This window comes from Camellia sinensis, chromosome 4 (assembly GCF_055761805.1).
Source record: "Camellia sinensis isolate YWXY chromosome 4, ASM5576180v1, whole genome shotgun sequence".
NCBI classification, from domain to species: Eukaryota; Viridiplantae; Streptophyta; class Magnoliopsida; order Ericales; family Theaceae; genus Camellia; species Camellia sinensis.
Genome location: NC_138964.1, coordinates 113,644,560 through 113,661,157, shown reverse-complemented (window position 1 = coordinate 113,661,157; position 16,598 = coordinate 113,644,560).

Below are 16,598 nucleotides of genomic sequence, written 5' to 3'. Positions count from 1 at the left end.
ACACCATCTCACTTGATTGATAGTGAGTAGGGTGTGTGATTCCTAGAAGGACTCTTATAAGGAGAGTTGGAATCCTACTAGGATTGTGCCAAGTAAAGTCTATAAAAACTCATGGCCAGACCTATGTACAGGTATCCCAATTCTTACTCTAGAATACATAGAGTTTATTGTCTATTGTCTAGTTGCTGACTTAGGCATCGGAGGGATTTCCGGCACACATCCGCTGGCTAGCTCGCGTTTGTGTTTTCAGGAAGTAAAGCGACGACGGTTGGAGGAGCGCAAATTTGATCAACAGGATCACACGAGAAGAATTATTTCCTGCTCGTATAGTTCACAATTCAGGGCAAAATGAAACAAGTTCAATAGTTTCAGATGTTAGCTATTAACACTGATAATTGAGGAGATAAAATGGCGCAAATGTAATAGCTTGAGAGGTAATACAAAATTTTCCCTACAAATAATTAGAAAACAAATCAACAAATAGGTTGCAACCCCCATTAGCTAGTCCTTTTTCTCTTGGTTATTTTTTTTTATCCAATGATAAAAGTCACACAAGAAAAAAATAAAGAAGTATGCAAAAGCAAATGGCCTAAGATGGCTTATGTGCCAATTATTCACGTATCAACATCAAATATTTACTATTCAATTAGTTACAAATCGTAATGAAATTCTTAATTCAGTTTGATTTTCATTCTCATCATTTGGTTTGTTTTGTGATTAATACTTATTTAACTGTTAAATTTTCTCTGATCAACTTTATGTGCCCAACTCTTTTTCCAAACTCTCTCTATATATACAAGGATTTAAATCTTTGTTTTACGCGTTTTGTAACATTCCAGTTTGTAAGGAAAAAAAAAAGAAAAAAAAGAAATAGAAAATGCTAAAAATAGTCCTTAGGACTATTGTCAGTGTTGAAAAAAATGTGTGAAAAGTATATTGAATGTATAAATATATCTTGGAGTATGTTAAAAATGTATTAAAATTGCTATGTTTGGCATAGGCTACTTTAGTTATTTTAGCCACAAAAAGACAAAATAAATTTAAAAACTAATAAGAAAAAATGTCACATTCAAATCATAATCATTTCATTTTCTCTTTCATAAAAGTAAAAAAAAGTTAAAAAGGTCATCTCAAGTAAGGCTTTTAGCCTCAGCTTAAAAATTAAAAATTCAAAAAGCCAACCCACTGCCCAAACGAAGGCATAATAATTTTGGCATTTTATAACTTTTGTTGATAGCATTGATAGAACCCTTCATTTAATATGCAAAGTGCATATATTAAACGATTAATTATTCACATGTCTTGTCCTGTCCTGTCACCAGTAAGTTCCACAAGTGTTTGTATAGATTAAAGAGTCCTAATAGTTGGACTTGAAGTTTTTTTGTGACGATTTTATGAATGTCGCTAAAAATTGACAATTGATGATTTTCTAAATGTCTCTAAAAAGTAACAACTAGTGACGTTTTTCTATGACGAATTTTTAAACTGTCACTAAAAATTAACAATTAGTGATACTTTTTATAAAAGCGTGGCTAAATATATATATATATATATATATATAATTTTAATGTTTAGGGAAAAAGTTGTATGGGTTCTATACCCAAATTTCTGTATGGGGTAGTAGGCAAACCAGAAACGAGCCCAAGAAAGGGACAAACTGGTGGGCTAAGAAAAGAATGGGCCTACAGGTCCATGAGTTTCCGTACAAATACCTTAGCATACCACCAAGCGACCATGCTTGTTTGTGCCCTAATGGGTAAGCAAGACAATGTGGGGATTCAAGGCCAAGGTCCTACCGAAGTGGCAAACACCAACACCACATACCTCTCTCTCTCTCTCTCTCTCTCTCTCTGATAAAGTCTCTAGTCAATTGTCATTCCATTGGTACGGGAGATATTTTACTTGTGGATATAAGCTTCTTGATGATGTGTATTAAATGCATCCATGAGATATTGGAAGAGTTGCACACTTGATCTTGATGGGAAAATTATACATTGGTCTTGGGCAAATTTATTTGGTGTTTAATTTGTGTTTTATTAATTGAAATTGTGAGATTTATTAATCTTACATTGGATTTTGAGAAATTAATAGAATAAATGTCTTAAAATGAATGATGTGAAATAATATTTTAAAATCACAAAATCACCTCTCCACTTGAAGACAATAAAAGTGCAATTCTAATGACATAAATTTTGCTTCAAATTGAGAGTCATTTTTGCCACATTAGCACACTTAAATCATGATCATAAGAGGGAATTGAGAATACTGCTGTGCGTGCACACATAAATGATGCCGTAATATAGTTGTTTTTTAATAAACAATTCCATTGCCTAAGGTAAAGAGATGAATGGCCCTTTTCTTATCTTTTTTTAATTGTCATTTACCCAAGAGGTTTAGGTCATGTGCAATTTCATCTAGTTAAATAAAAAAATCATAACGTTTAATCCTTGTAACAAAATATAATTTTAAATTTTAATTTTGTCAATGTAAATACTCATTTTTTGATTTATTTTTCAATGTAAATTATTTGTCTATTTTCATTAAATAAAACTAACAGAAAAATAATATTTTATTTATTAAACTCAATAAAAAAATGTATTTTAGACATTTTATGTACACCAAATGGCTAAAAAACCTTTTTTTTTTTTGTCATTTAGTTTAGATTGAAAAAAAATCAAAATATTAGAGTTAAAATTGAAAAAAAATTAAAAATCAAGGTTAATTTTGTTACAAGAGTCAAACTCTAAAAAAATTGTGTAATTACCCCTAATATTTTTGCCTCTTATTTCAAATAATCTAATCTTTTTGTTTTTATTTTTATTTTTATTTTTGAATCTATCTAATAATGAAAAAAAATATATAAAAAAAAGGTTTAGATTTATAAATTTATAAATGGAATTGAGTTAAAATTAATAAGTTTTATAAATAATTTCTTCCATAGTTTCAAAAAGTAAATGTTAACCACTACCCAATGAAATATTGGTATGTATGTAAAAAATTTATTGAAATGTGCAAAAATATATACGACTATACAAAGTGAGAATATATGAAATTTGTATTGAAACTATAACTCTTTTATCATTATGTAATACTTAATAAACATTTGTTTAGCAGTCGTTGGCATAATCTTTTCAGTAACACGTACCTACCTCAAAAATTGAAATGTATTTAAAAACCTAAAATTCTATTTTATGTACTTTTTATTCCACTAAATAAATTTATATAAAAAATTAAAATGTTAAATTTATATAACATAAAATATTATATTGATCATAATTTACTTTTATTTAATTAGTTGAAATTGCATAAGAAGTATACCTCTTAGTGTAAATGACAATTAAAAAGAAAAAAAGAAGAAGGACCATTTTATCTTAGGCAATGGAGTTGTTTATAAAAAAAAAAAAAAAACAAATACGGCACGATTTAAATGTACAGTAGTAGTTACGGTGCTTAAAACACAACAGCATCCCCCAACCCTCATAAGAGATATTTTGAGTAGTAGATCTAATAATCAGAAATTTATATGAAAATTAGTTGTACCAATATAGCATGTGAACAATTTGATTGATATAGCTAATATTTGTTTTAGGACCAAATCATAACTTTTGCAAAGCTATTTTAGCTTTTACCACTAAGGTAATATTAATGAGCTTCGATAGTTCTCCTGCTTGGACTGCATAGTGCATAGTGTGGGACTCGAGCTATTTTGGAAAGATGATTATAATCAATTTTTTTGGTGAAAAGCTGCTTATAAATAATTTTTTTGTGAGAGAGAAAGTGGGTTATAATCTGGGAAGTGGATTATAACCCACTTCCCAAAATAGGCCACTATGCGTATTAGTCATCTAAATAATTTATTTTCTATGTCCCAGTGTAAGTCATCATGTTGTAATCTATATATATATATATATATATTTATGAATTATTTGTGCATAGTAACTTATAAAATAAAGTACTTACATCAACAGAGTGATACCTATGGTAAGTCCTACAGGACAAATTGCATTGTGTGGCCCGGAAGACCAATTGCAAAGAAAGCCATTCCTAAAATTATTGTGTATATGATTTGAAATGTCACTAATATGTTGACATAAAATATAAAAAAGAGGTCATTAAATTAATACACTAGTAACACATAATTCATATGTCATTTGTTTTGGCAAAAAATAATTTATAACAAATATTCTTTTGTATTTTTGAACTATGGGCCAACTTGGGCTTTGATTGTGTGGGCTTTCACGAGGCATCCTTTGTTCACTTGGATAAGGTTTTGGGCCTATTGCAAACTCATAGCTTGGCCCAAGTTATTGTGGGGGGTAAGAAATCCAAGACCACTAGAGCGGCCCATGTTCCAAATCCTATATTTTGGTCGTTTCGGACCATAAATGCATGGGACTAGGCCATAACATGGGCAGGTTGGATCGGATTAAGTGTCCGTTCAGTGTCAATCTGAAGTGTAGATAGATCTAGTTAAGGTTGCAGAAAAATTTAGAGCAATACTAGGTATCATGAAAAATCTTTCATGAAAATAATCATGAAAGTTTTGTGACCCTTGGATTACACTTAGAATAAAGCACCACACACTAATCAAGGTAATCCAATGATCATAAATCTTTGATGATCATTTTCATGAAAAAATTTTCATGATACCTAACTTTTTTCAAAATTTAACACCAAACCGAAACATTCGATTTTGTTGGTTGAAGAATATAAATCTACCACATGCTACAATTTAATTATATCAAATTTTTTTGATGTAGTGTAAATAAACAAATCACAAGAGATTTTAGTGCTTTATAGAAATATATAGAATTGTTCGTTGAAAATAAATGAAGAGAGTGTATTGCTTTATGAATGACTCCCTTGTAACTTTTATTACAAAACGTGCACTGTATTGAGTATTTATTTTCTAGTGTTCAAAAATTATAACACAAAAAAAAGTACTAAAATATAATATTTTGTTCGATTTGGTTGATAAGTTTTCTAGTTAGGTTGTCACTTGAGATCCACAGAAAATTTTTAGAAAATTCCTATCATCAAATGCTCCAATTTTTTAAATACTTAATTAAATTAGGTATCGTTTTAATGTTTAATGTAAGATTTTCAAAAATCTTGGTCCCCTATTATTATCAATAAAAGCCAAATCTAATCAGATCAAGCTGGTTTGGAACCGATTTTTTTTTTTTTTTTTTAAAAATTTGAATTTTTTTTTGAATAATATTAGGCATCATGAAATTTTTTCATCATTTAATTAGTGTAATTTTGACTTTTGGTAAAATGGGAAAGTTTCTTTTTAAGTGAGAAACAAGTTACATTCATTTTTACTGTATTAATTAGTAATTATTTTTGTATATTATATTTACCTGATATTAATTTATAGGTTATTTTCACTTTCTATTATTGAATTATTGTCAAATTGTTTATTACTATATTGAGTCTACCGAACTCTTAAAGTACATAGATCAAAATCTACGTAGTTACTAAACTATCGATTAACTCAAACCTTTGTGGTTCTTGAAAAAATTACAAAAATAAAATATAAGTTCATAAGATTTATAAATTAGTAAAACAACCTACCTATTTAAGAATTTATTACAAAAACAAAAAATTAAAAAATTAAGTTTTCTATTTTTTTTAAAAAAAAGTGGGCACCAATTTTTTTTGATGAATTTTCTGTATAAGGGTTAGGATAATTATCTAAAATATTTTATTGCTCATCTTCTACAATAACTACTTGTTTGCTCTTATCTATTATTATATGTCAGATTTCATAAGTTTTCCATTAAATTATTTTGATAAATTAATTAATGTATTATTTTGTTCTATTATTATTTATAGCGAAATGCTATTATTCAAATAATATTATTTTACTTTTTCAGTATATCTAATCCTCATACAATTTTATTGGGAAAGTTGAGAAACTAAACATTGATATCAATTCAAACACACAACGAAACTAAACACTTTTTTAAAATAAAAAATATATATATAAAATTTTTTCTAAAATAAAATTTTAATTTGGTGAGATTTTTTACTTATTTATAATACTTATGAGTTTATATTTTATTTTTATAATCTTTTCAGAGACTAAATAAATTTGAATTAAGTAATTTACGAACTTAATATATTCAGTAGATTAAGTAAATTTTAATTTATATATTTTAGAGACTTAATAAACTAAATGGATAATTTAAGAATAAAATAGATAATTTAATAATAATTTGAGAATAGAAAGCTAAATTAACACTTAATCCATAGTCATGAAGAGAATCAATATAGCCATACACCCAGGACTACAGCAGACATGACACTATGATGTGAAATATGCCAAGCACAGCTTGAAGTTTTTGATGCAACAAGGCTCATCTAAGGTTATGTTTGGTAACTTTCAATGTTAATTAAAAAGTCAAAAAAAATTATAAATTATGACATCATCCTTGTTATTTTTTCACATATTTTTTTTGCAAAAAATTAAAAATTACTAAAATAATTGGTTCCAAATGAGAGTTAACTGGCAAAATTGGTTCTCGCATATCCTGTTGGGCTGATTCTTTATTAAATTATTCCTAAAAAAGATGAAATCAAGCCAGTTAAATGAATGTATAACTAAAATAAAAGCAAGAAAAATTTTCCTAACAAATTATTCCCATAAAAGAATGGAAGGTTCGACATTAGGGCAACCTTAATTTCTAAGGGGAAATATCCTCCTTTGGCTCATATTTTTCTATTAGCAATTAATTTTCTGAAAATATTTATTTATGAAAAACAATTTGAAATAATCATAAGATGGCTTGACACTACAAAAAAATACAGAAATGGCGACTAAAAAAATTATTTTCAACGCTGAAAGTGCCATTTTCGGCGACTAAAATGGAATTAGTAGGCAAAAGTGAAGACTTTTGGCGACTAAAATGGAATTAGTAGGCAAAAGTGAAGACTTTTGGCGACTAAAACAATTTAGTAGCCAAATATATAGTTATTGGCGACTAAAAATCAATTTAGTGGCCGATTATATGGGTTTTACCAACTAAAGATTTTTTAGTAGCCAAAAGTGACGGTTTTTGGCGACTAAAATAATTTAGTAGCCAAAAGTATAGGTTTTGGCGACTAAAAAACAGTTTGGTTGCCGATTATACGTGTTTTGTCGACTAAAAACAGTTTGGTCGCTAAAAGTGAAGCTTTTTGGCTACTGAAAAAAATTTAGTATCTAAAAACAGGCAATTTGCAACTAAAATTTAGTTTAGTAGCCAAAAGGGGACGTTTTTGGTGACTAAAAACAGGTTAAGTTGCCAAAACTGTTTATTTTTAGGTGGAACTTATTTTTTTAGCGACTAAAAAATAATTAGTAGCCCAAAATTACAGAATTGGCGACTAAATAATGGATTTAGTCGCCAAAAGTGGCCTCAACTTTTTTTAGTAAATAATTTATTTTTTACATAAATTATATTGAATAAAAATAATTATATTTATATATATAGTTTTATATTAACACGAGTCAATATACTATATAAATAATATATATATTGCATATATATTCATGTGGTGTTGTAGTGGCATAGTGGAGGCAATGTGTTGCTAAAGGTTTAGAATGTGGGACAGGTTGGTGGTTCAAATCTCAGAAAAAGCAAAAAAGTTGGTTTTTTTTTTTTTTCACGGAAGCACCTTTGGCGACTAAAATTATTAGTCGCCAAAAGTCTTTATTTTGGCGACTAAACGGTTTAGTCGGCGATTCAATGAGTATTGGCGACTAAAGGATTAGTCGCTAAATGTATGATTTTCAAAAGTGTAAATCACTATTGGCGACTAAAACTTTGGTCGCTAAAGACCTATTTTTTGCCGACTAAAAAAATTTTAGTCGCCAATACCTCCGGCGACCATGTATTCGCAATAAAAGCGGCAACTAAAAATTTTAGTCGGGGAAACTAAATAGTCGACTTTTGGCGACTAAAAATGGACTTTTGGCGACTAAAAATTTAGTTGCCAAAGATGATTTTTCTTGTAGTGTGACAGGAATGTCTTAGTCCTTAAAACAAATCAGATATTTGCTTAACCAAATAATGACTTTCTAATTTATGTTTTGTTAGTTGTTAAAAATAGTTAGGAAATTGAATATATAATTTGTTATAGATTTTTAATGGGATTATTATTTTGTCAGACTCGATGTTCTTTTATTTTTGTTATAAAAATTTGCCCAATTCATGAAGCCCAAACGGATGAAATGTACTAAACATAATCAACCCAAGAAGCAAGGTTAAATGGTTAATTTCTACAAATCTCAACATAATCTAATCATTACACTTGTTTTTACAATTTTTGTAAAGTGAAAATGAATTATATTTAAGCTTAGAATGCTGTGTGGGTGAAAATCTGACCACACTGCCCGTTTAGTGATCAGCTGGAGAGCACAAGCAGAATAGATGGCTAAAGTAACCTGAAATAGAAAGAAAAAGCTCCGGCGGTTGTTCTTCCACCCGGGGGCACTCCGACGATCAAGTCAGTATATCTCTCAAAGATAATCAAGTACTAAATTGAATACTCAAAGTATATGTTACATACCTTAGACCCACGGGGGTGCCTCTCTTTTATAATATACTCAATCCAAGTCCCACTAGAAGTATGACTTCTATGAATTCTAGTTCACTGTTTACTCTGGACTCTTTTAAGTGATACAGATAAACTCCTTGAAAGTTTTATCCTTATCTTAATTCAGTCCCCTTTGTGCCTTAGGACTCTTGCCCCATATCTCGGATTCCGATATCTTCGGAGATGACCTCGGCTTCTCCGAAATTACCTCGGCTTAACTACCAGGGCACGTGGCACCTCGGCTGACACGTCGGCGTCACCATGCCACGTGTTGGTATACAGAAAATATATCCCCACAACTGCCCCCTAGGTTCTATTACCTTGGCATTCTGAGGTGATGGAACCTATTCCGAAATTTTATCGCTTCTTTCCTGAGTAATGGCTCAAAAACTATTTTGCCAAGTTTATCTACTTTCAGCCGACGTGTTCTCTTCGGAGAACAAGGCTTTGATCGTATTCTCCCATGCGCATGAGCTGTCATGCATCTCTAACTGTTTCTCTTACGTGTCTCGTCTTTATTGGAGCATGTTAGTGACGCGCCTGAAGCTGTCTGTTCATTTCGTCTGCGCCGTCTGACGCGTGCGTTACCCTAGGCGTAATGATTGCCCTAATTTTGCCGCCGTTTCATATTTTTGACAAAACTTTCCTTTTGCCTCTTATCTTTTCTTCACTTTTTCATTCCGTCTTCTTGTTTTTTCTCTCTGAAAAGCTCATTCTTCTTTGAATCTGCCATTGCCTCATTCTTTCTTCTGGAACTGCTCTTACTCCCTCATTCTTGCAAAAGCCCTCTTTGCTGTTGCAATCAATTTCTGAGTTCGGTGAGCACAGCCTTGGCTTCATTTGTCCTGGTAAGATCTTCTTCTTTAATTTTTCCATTCTCTTTATGTGCTTTTGTCTGTCTGTTGCCATTACTGATCTTGTTCGAGGTCTTGGATTTATTTGTATCTTGAATTTGTGGCTTTTACCTTGAACTTCTATGCTTTTTCATCATTCTCTTTGCCGCTGTCCTTGATTTTTTCTGTATTTCTATTGTTTCTGAGAACTATACCTCTGTTCTTGAATCTGAAACTTCATCTTTGTTTTCTCTTTTTTGTATCTGCCCCAGATCTGTGCCCTCGATTTTTATCTTCATACCTTATAGATTTGGGATTTGTCTATAGAACCCTTAATCTTTAGGGAAACCTGAAAAACGCCCATCTTCTGAAACATATTCCTCTTAGTTTAATCCAACATAATGGGTATGTGGAGGCATAGGGTAAATACCCCGACAAAACTTGAATACTTTAGGCAAGAATTCTCGATCCCAGCCGACGTTCATCTTAAATTGGCTGGGGATAATGATACCATCGTGCCCACAGATCATACAATGCCTTTTCCAATAGTTGCTTTTACCGAATGTGGACTTCGGCTTCCACTCGATCCCCTTTTTCGTCAAGTTCTCCATTTCTATAAGCTGAACCCTATGCAACTTACTATCAATTCCTATAGGGTAATTAACGGTATTATTGCCTTAGCTAGGCAAGAAAACCTTAGAATCACCCTAGCCGACCTTCAATATTGTTATACCATGTGCCCTCTCGATCTGAATGATAGGGGTTTTGTCTATTACCTTAAGCCGAGATCCACTCAGTACAAAATTATAGCCGACCTCCCAGACTCCAACAAGGGGGCTGGAGATGATTTTCTCATTGCTTCTGGAAATTGGGAATTTGGCCCAGATGAAGATGTCCACCTCTACCCTCCTCCTCGAACACTTACAGAGGGCAAGAGTAAGAGCCCTGAGTCAACACTTAGTTGTTTTTATTTAAGATTTTAATATTTTATTTCTGACGCCCGTTTCTTTGCAGATCTTCATCAGCCACCGAAAAATTTTCGCCAATCCTTCTTCCCAGGAACAGATCTGAAAACACTTCTTGGCCTCCCAATCCATAAACGAAAAGCCCCAGTATTACTAAACTTCATCCCTACATACAAATCCACCTTACCCGACGTCCCAAGAAAAAGGAAAAAGAGCCTTTCTCCACCTACAGCCACAACCTTAACTGCTTCTACATCCCGAACAGATCAAGAATCCACATCTGACCCAGCCGATCTTCCATCAACTTCGGCCCCCTACTTAATACCAATTCCTGAACGTAAACGCCGAAGAAAGCTTGTAAAAACAGCCGAAATGGTTCGTCCAAGGCCTGTCGTCCAAGATCTTCTCGCCGACATTCCAACTGACGCCGAAGCCGCACCAACGCAAACAATGCTTCCACCCAAACCGAAGAGGGTAAAAAAGGCTCAGCCTAAGGCCAAGGCTACAGATGCCGAGGCTGAGGATGCTCTGCCGATTTCGAAGCTAGCTGAAAGCAAAAAATCAGCCTCTACTTCAACCAAAAGGTCTGCTGAGGGCCAACCCTCAGGGTCTACACAAACAAAGAGGCCAAGGTCATCGTCTGCGACGACCTCGGCTTCGAAGAAGTCCGACGTCCCCTAGGCCCCTGATCTATCCCTGGAGGATAGGCCTATCATGGCTAGTGAAAGTGCTGATGATATCAACGTTGCTGTCGCCCTTAGCACCGCTCTTCTTCTACCAAATGACTTGGAGCGAAATGCCAAGTTCAGTGAGTATGAAAATTACGCTCTGATGCTCCAACACTCTGCTCAAGTAAGTATTTCTGTCTGTACTTGTGATTCTTCCTTCCGTTCTTCACTGAGAGTACTGTCTCACATTTCTGTTCTTTTTGCAGGCCATTCAGCATGCCCACTCATTTTCCATGCAAGCCTTTGAAAATCGTCAAAGGTTGGTTGATATGAAGAGGGAAGCATCTTCTATGAAGAGAGAGATCAGGTCTCTTGAAGCAAAAATGAAAAAATTGGAGGATCAAGCCGAGGCTGCAACTAAGGTTCAAACTCTAGCTCTTGAGAAGGCCGAAGCTGCTGAGGCCGTTAGAAAGGTTGCTGAGGCCGAGAAAAGAGAGGCCGAGGTTCAGAAGGCCCAAGCGGAGAAAGAACTACAGCAAGCCTTGGCCACCAAAGAGGCCGAAATCAAGGAGGCCGATGAAAAGGCCTATGCTCAAGGTATGGCCGACGTCGCAGAAGACTACAAGCTTCAAGTCAGGCAGGCATGCAACAGGGGATTTTCCCTTGGTTGGATGTCCTTGATAAAGAAGCTTGACCTTCCTGCTGACTCGCCATTGCGTCAGGCCGACGCTATTCCGTTACCATTTCCTCCACCTCCTCCTGAAGGTGAATCAGAGTCTGAGGCTGAGGCCGTGGAGGAAGATGAAGAAAAAGATGATGGCGAGGCCTTGGTGAGAAAACCCAAGAATGCTGCCGAAGTCAAGTCCCTTCCTCCTGCTGAGCTGGTTATGGACTTAACTCAAGATGAGGGGGGTGATGATGCTGAGGAAGTGCCCAGGGAGTCTGTTCAAGGGTATCTATCATCTGACCTCCTTCTGACTGAAAGAAGTCTTGACACAACATTGGCAGAGATAGATGCCGAGATACAAGCAGAGAAAGTGGCCGAGGAGATTCCACCTGAATCGTCCGAGGTCCCCGTTCCTGCAGTGGCTGATACTGAAGAATCTTGAAAATGTTTTTTGTACTTTTTTCCTTCTTTTTTCTGTACTTTGCACTTTGTACTTTCTGGGTAATACAAAACTCTTTCTTTTGGCCGACGTGGTTTCTTCAACATGTAACTGTAACAGTTCTTTCTTTTGGATGTTTTGATCTTGCGATATTCTGTTGACTGCTTAATCTTTTGCATGTTGCTTCCTTTGTGCAATCTTCTCGGGGTTATATACCTCGGGTATAACCATGAGACTTTTACTTCGGCAAGATACTGTCCTGCAATCTTTTCATAGATTTCAACAAGTATTTAAATGGTAATCTTAGTCCTACCTGCTTGTAAATTGCTACAAATTTTAACAAGTAATGAACAATATACTTAGCCTTTATTTTAACCTGTAACTTACTGTATACCTCGGCGGGTGATCATATGTCGGCTTAACATAAACTTGTAAATGGCTACAAATTTCAACAAGTGTTAAGCATCTTCCCTTGGGTTTAAACAACCCACATATTGCTATGAGAACTTTAAGCAATAACCTCGGCCTATCTTCAACTTGTAAATTGCTACAAATTTCAACAAGTGAAGATAAGGAATCAGCTTAATTCCAACTTGTAAATTGCTACAAATTTCAACAAGTGGATTAAGGAATAACATCGGCTTAACTTCAACTTGTAAATTGCTACAAATTTCAACAAGTGAAGATAAGGAATCGGCTTAATTCCAACTTGTAAATTGCTACAAATTTCAACAAGTGGATTAAGGAATAACATCGGCTTAACTTCAACTTGTAAATTGCTACAAATTTCAACAAGTGAAGATAAGGAATCAGCTTAATTCCAACTTGTAAATTGCTACAAATTTCAACAAGTGGATTAAGGAATAACATCGGCTTAACTTCAACTTGTAAATTGCTACAAATTTCAACAAGTGAAGATAAGGAATCAGCTTAATTCCAACTTGTAAATTGCTACAAATTTCAACAAGTGGATTAAGGAATAACATCGGCTTAACTTCAACTTGTAAATTGCTACAAATTTCAACAAGTGAAGATAAGGAATCAGCTTAATTCCAACTTGTAAATTGCTACAAATTTCAACAAGTGGATTAAGGAATAACATCGACTTAACTTCAACTTGTAAATTGCTACAAATTTCAACAAGTGAAGATAAGGAATCAGCTTAATTCCAACTTGTAAATTGCTACAAATTTCAACAAGTGGATTAAGGAATAACATCGGCTTAACTTCAACTTGTAAATTGCTACAAATTTCAACAAGTGAAGATAAGGAATCGGCTTAATTCCAACTTGTAAATTGCTACAAATTTCAACAAGTGGATTAAGGAACAACACCAGCTTAGCTTTGAGTTTGATATGTCTTCAAAAACATCCGTGCATAACTTTATCAATCGATCATGTTGAAAGGATTCTGAAAAGACTTTATTGATAACATCGGCTAAACAATGATGTTTTTCTAATGATAGAAAAATTTTAAATTACAAGTATTCCAAGGTCTGGGCAATGCTTTGCCCTCATTGTCCTCAAGCCGATATGCTCCATTGCCTAATACTGAAGTGACTCTGTAGGGTCCTTCCCAGTTTGGGCCAAGCTTGCCTTCCCTGGGATCCTTCTTGTTCCCGACGACTTTTCTTAAGACTAGGTCGCCAACTTGAAAATCTCTTGGATTAACCTTCTTGTTGTAAGCTCTGGCAAGCTACTGCTGGTATACTGCGAGCTGAATCGCAGCTTTCTCTCTTCGTTCTTCCAATAAATCCAGGTCTCGGGCTAACAGTATGTCATTGGTGCCATTCTCTACTCCCTGGGTTCTGATCCCTGGGATGCCAATCTCCAATGGGATGACTGCTTCTGTGCCATAGGCCATGGCAAAGGGGGATTCTCCTGTTGATCTTCTCGGCGTAGTCCGATATGCCCAAAGTACGTTAGGCAATTCATCCACCCACTTTCCTTTTGCTGCCTGCAGCCTCTTCTTTATTCCATCCAGGATTACTTTGTTGGATGCTTCTGCTTGCCCATTGCTTTGAGGAAAACTTGGTGTTGAGAAATATTTCTTGATCTTGAATTTTGCACAAAAGTTTTTGATGAGTTTGCTGTCGAACTGTGTCCCGTTGTCGGCAACTATTGCTCTTGGAATCCCAAATCTTGTGATTATGTTTCTCCAAATAAAATTCTTGACATCCACATCTCGGATTTTGGCAAGAGGTTCTGCCTCTATCCATTTTGTGAAGTAGTCTGTTGCTACCAGCAAGTATTTTCTTTGCCCAGTTGCTTGGGGAAGTTGTCCAACCAGATCCATGCCCCATTGGGCAAACGGCCAAGGGCTGGATACTGGGTTTAGGTCGGCAGCTGGTTGATGTATCAAAGGTGCAAACCTTTGGCATTGTTCGCACTTCTTTACATAGGCTTCGGCGTCCTTTTGCATGTAGGGCCACCAATACCCCTGGGTAATGGCCCTATGGGCTAACGATCTGCCCCCTGCATGGCTTCCACAAATTCCTTCATGAATTTCGTAAAGGAAATCTTCAACCTGCAAAGGGTGTACGCACCTTAAAAGTGGTCCAGTGAAGGACCTCCTGTAGAGTTGGCCTTCCGCTGTTAGACTGAATCTGGCCGATTTCAGCCTAATTTTATGTGCTTCTTTATGGTCTTCTGGCAGCTTCCCCTCTTTTAGGAATGCAATGATTGCATCCATCCAACTTGGTCCAAGGCCCACGCACATTGCTTCTTGTTCAATGCTTTGTTTATCTATGCTCGGGGCCGACATGTAGTCGATCATAATTGTCCTTGTTTTTCCAGTTTGAATTGAGCTGGCCAAGTTGGCTAACGCGTCGGTGTGGGTGTTGTCATCTCGGCTTACTTGGAGTAATCTGCAGTTCTGGAATAGGGCTGCCAGTCGAATGACTTCCTTTGCATATGCCGACATTCTTTCGTCTCTGGCTGCAAATTCCCCTGTTGACTGATTAACAATCAATTGTGAATCACAAAAAACAATTACCTCGTCTGCCTCTGCTGCTGCTGCTAGCTTTAGCCCTGCAATTAATGCTTCATATTCTGTTTCATTATTGGAGGCTTTGAACCCCAGACGGATGGACTGTTCTACAATTTCTCCATCTGGAGATATCAGCAGTACTCCTGCTCCTGCTCCCTGGCGGTTTGAACTTCCATCGACGAATAGTCTGAATGAATCGCCGATGTAGATGCTGCATGGTCTGAGCTTTTCTTTCTCTTGCTTTTTTGTCTTTGACTGGGATTCTTTTTGCTTGTCGGGGCAATGTTCCTCTTGGCTCGACGGAGCCCGAGGTGTGATGGCTTCAGGTGTGAGTTCTGCGACGAAGTCGGCCAAAACTTGGCCCTTTATTGCTGTTCTTGGCCTAAATTCTAGGTCAAACTGGCCTAGTGTTACTGCCCATTTTGCTATTCTTCCTGTTAAGTCTCCTTGATGTAATAAGGACTTCAGTGGGTGCTCTGTTAGAACCACAATCTTGTGTGCCTGAAAGTAATGGCTCAATTTCTTTGAGGCCATTACCAAGGCTAGCATCAATTTTTCCAGTGGTAGGTACCTTGTTTCCGCGTTAGCCAGAGTTTTGCTTACGTAATAGACAGCCTTTTGCTCCCCTTTTTCCTCTCGGATTAGCACTGCACTGACTGCGTGTTCAGAGACTGCTAAGTACAAAAACAATTCCTCCCCTGGGATTGGGTTAGAAAGGACCGGGGTTGTGGTCAAGTACTTTTTTAGGTCGGCTAAGGCAGCTTCACATTCTTCCGTCCACAGGAAGTCTGTGGCTTTTTTCACTAGGTTAAAGAAGGGTCTGCACTTGTTTGAGCTTCTGCTGATGAATCGGTTTAGGGCTGCGGCCCTTCCAGTGAGCACTTGAACTTGCTTTGCCGATGTTGGACTCTGTAGTTCCAGGATGGCCTTGATTTGGTCTGGGCTGGCTTCAATGCCTTTTCTTGTTACCAGATATCCTAGGAATTTGCCTGACCCAACTCCGAATGCGCACTTTGAGGCGTTGAGTCGGAGCCGATATGTTTTGAGTATGTCAAAGACCTCTTTTAGGTCAGCAAGATGACCTTTTGATTCCTTGGTCTTTACGACCATATCATCGATGTAAACTTCTACCGTTTTGCCAATCAGGTGTCTAAACATCTTTGTCACTAACCTCTGATAGGTTGCTCCTGCGTTTTTCAGCCCAAAAGGCATTACCCTGTAACAGTACAGGCCTTTCGGGGTGATGAACGCGGTCTTCTCCTCATCTGGAGGGTACATAGCAATCTGGTGGTACCCTCTGTATGCATCTAAAAAACTCATCCTTTCATGTCCCGAGGTGGCGTCTACCAGTTGGTCGATTTTGGGCAGAGGAAAGCTGTCTTTCGGGCAAGCTTTGTTGAGGCTGGTGAAGTCTACACAAACTCTCCACTTGCCATTCTTCTTTTTTACTACTAC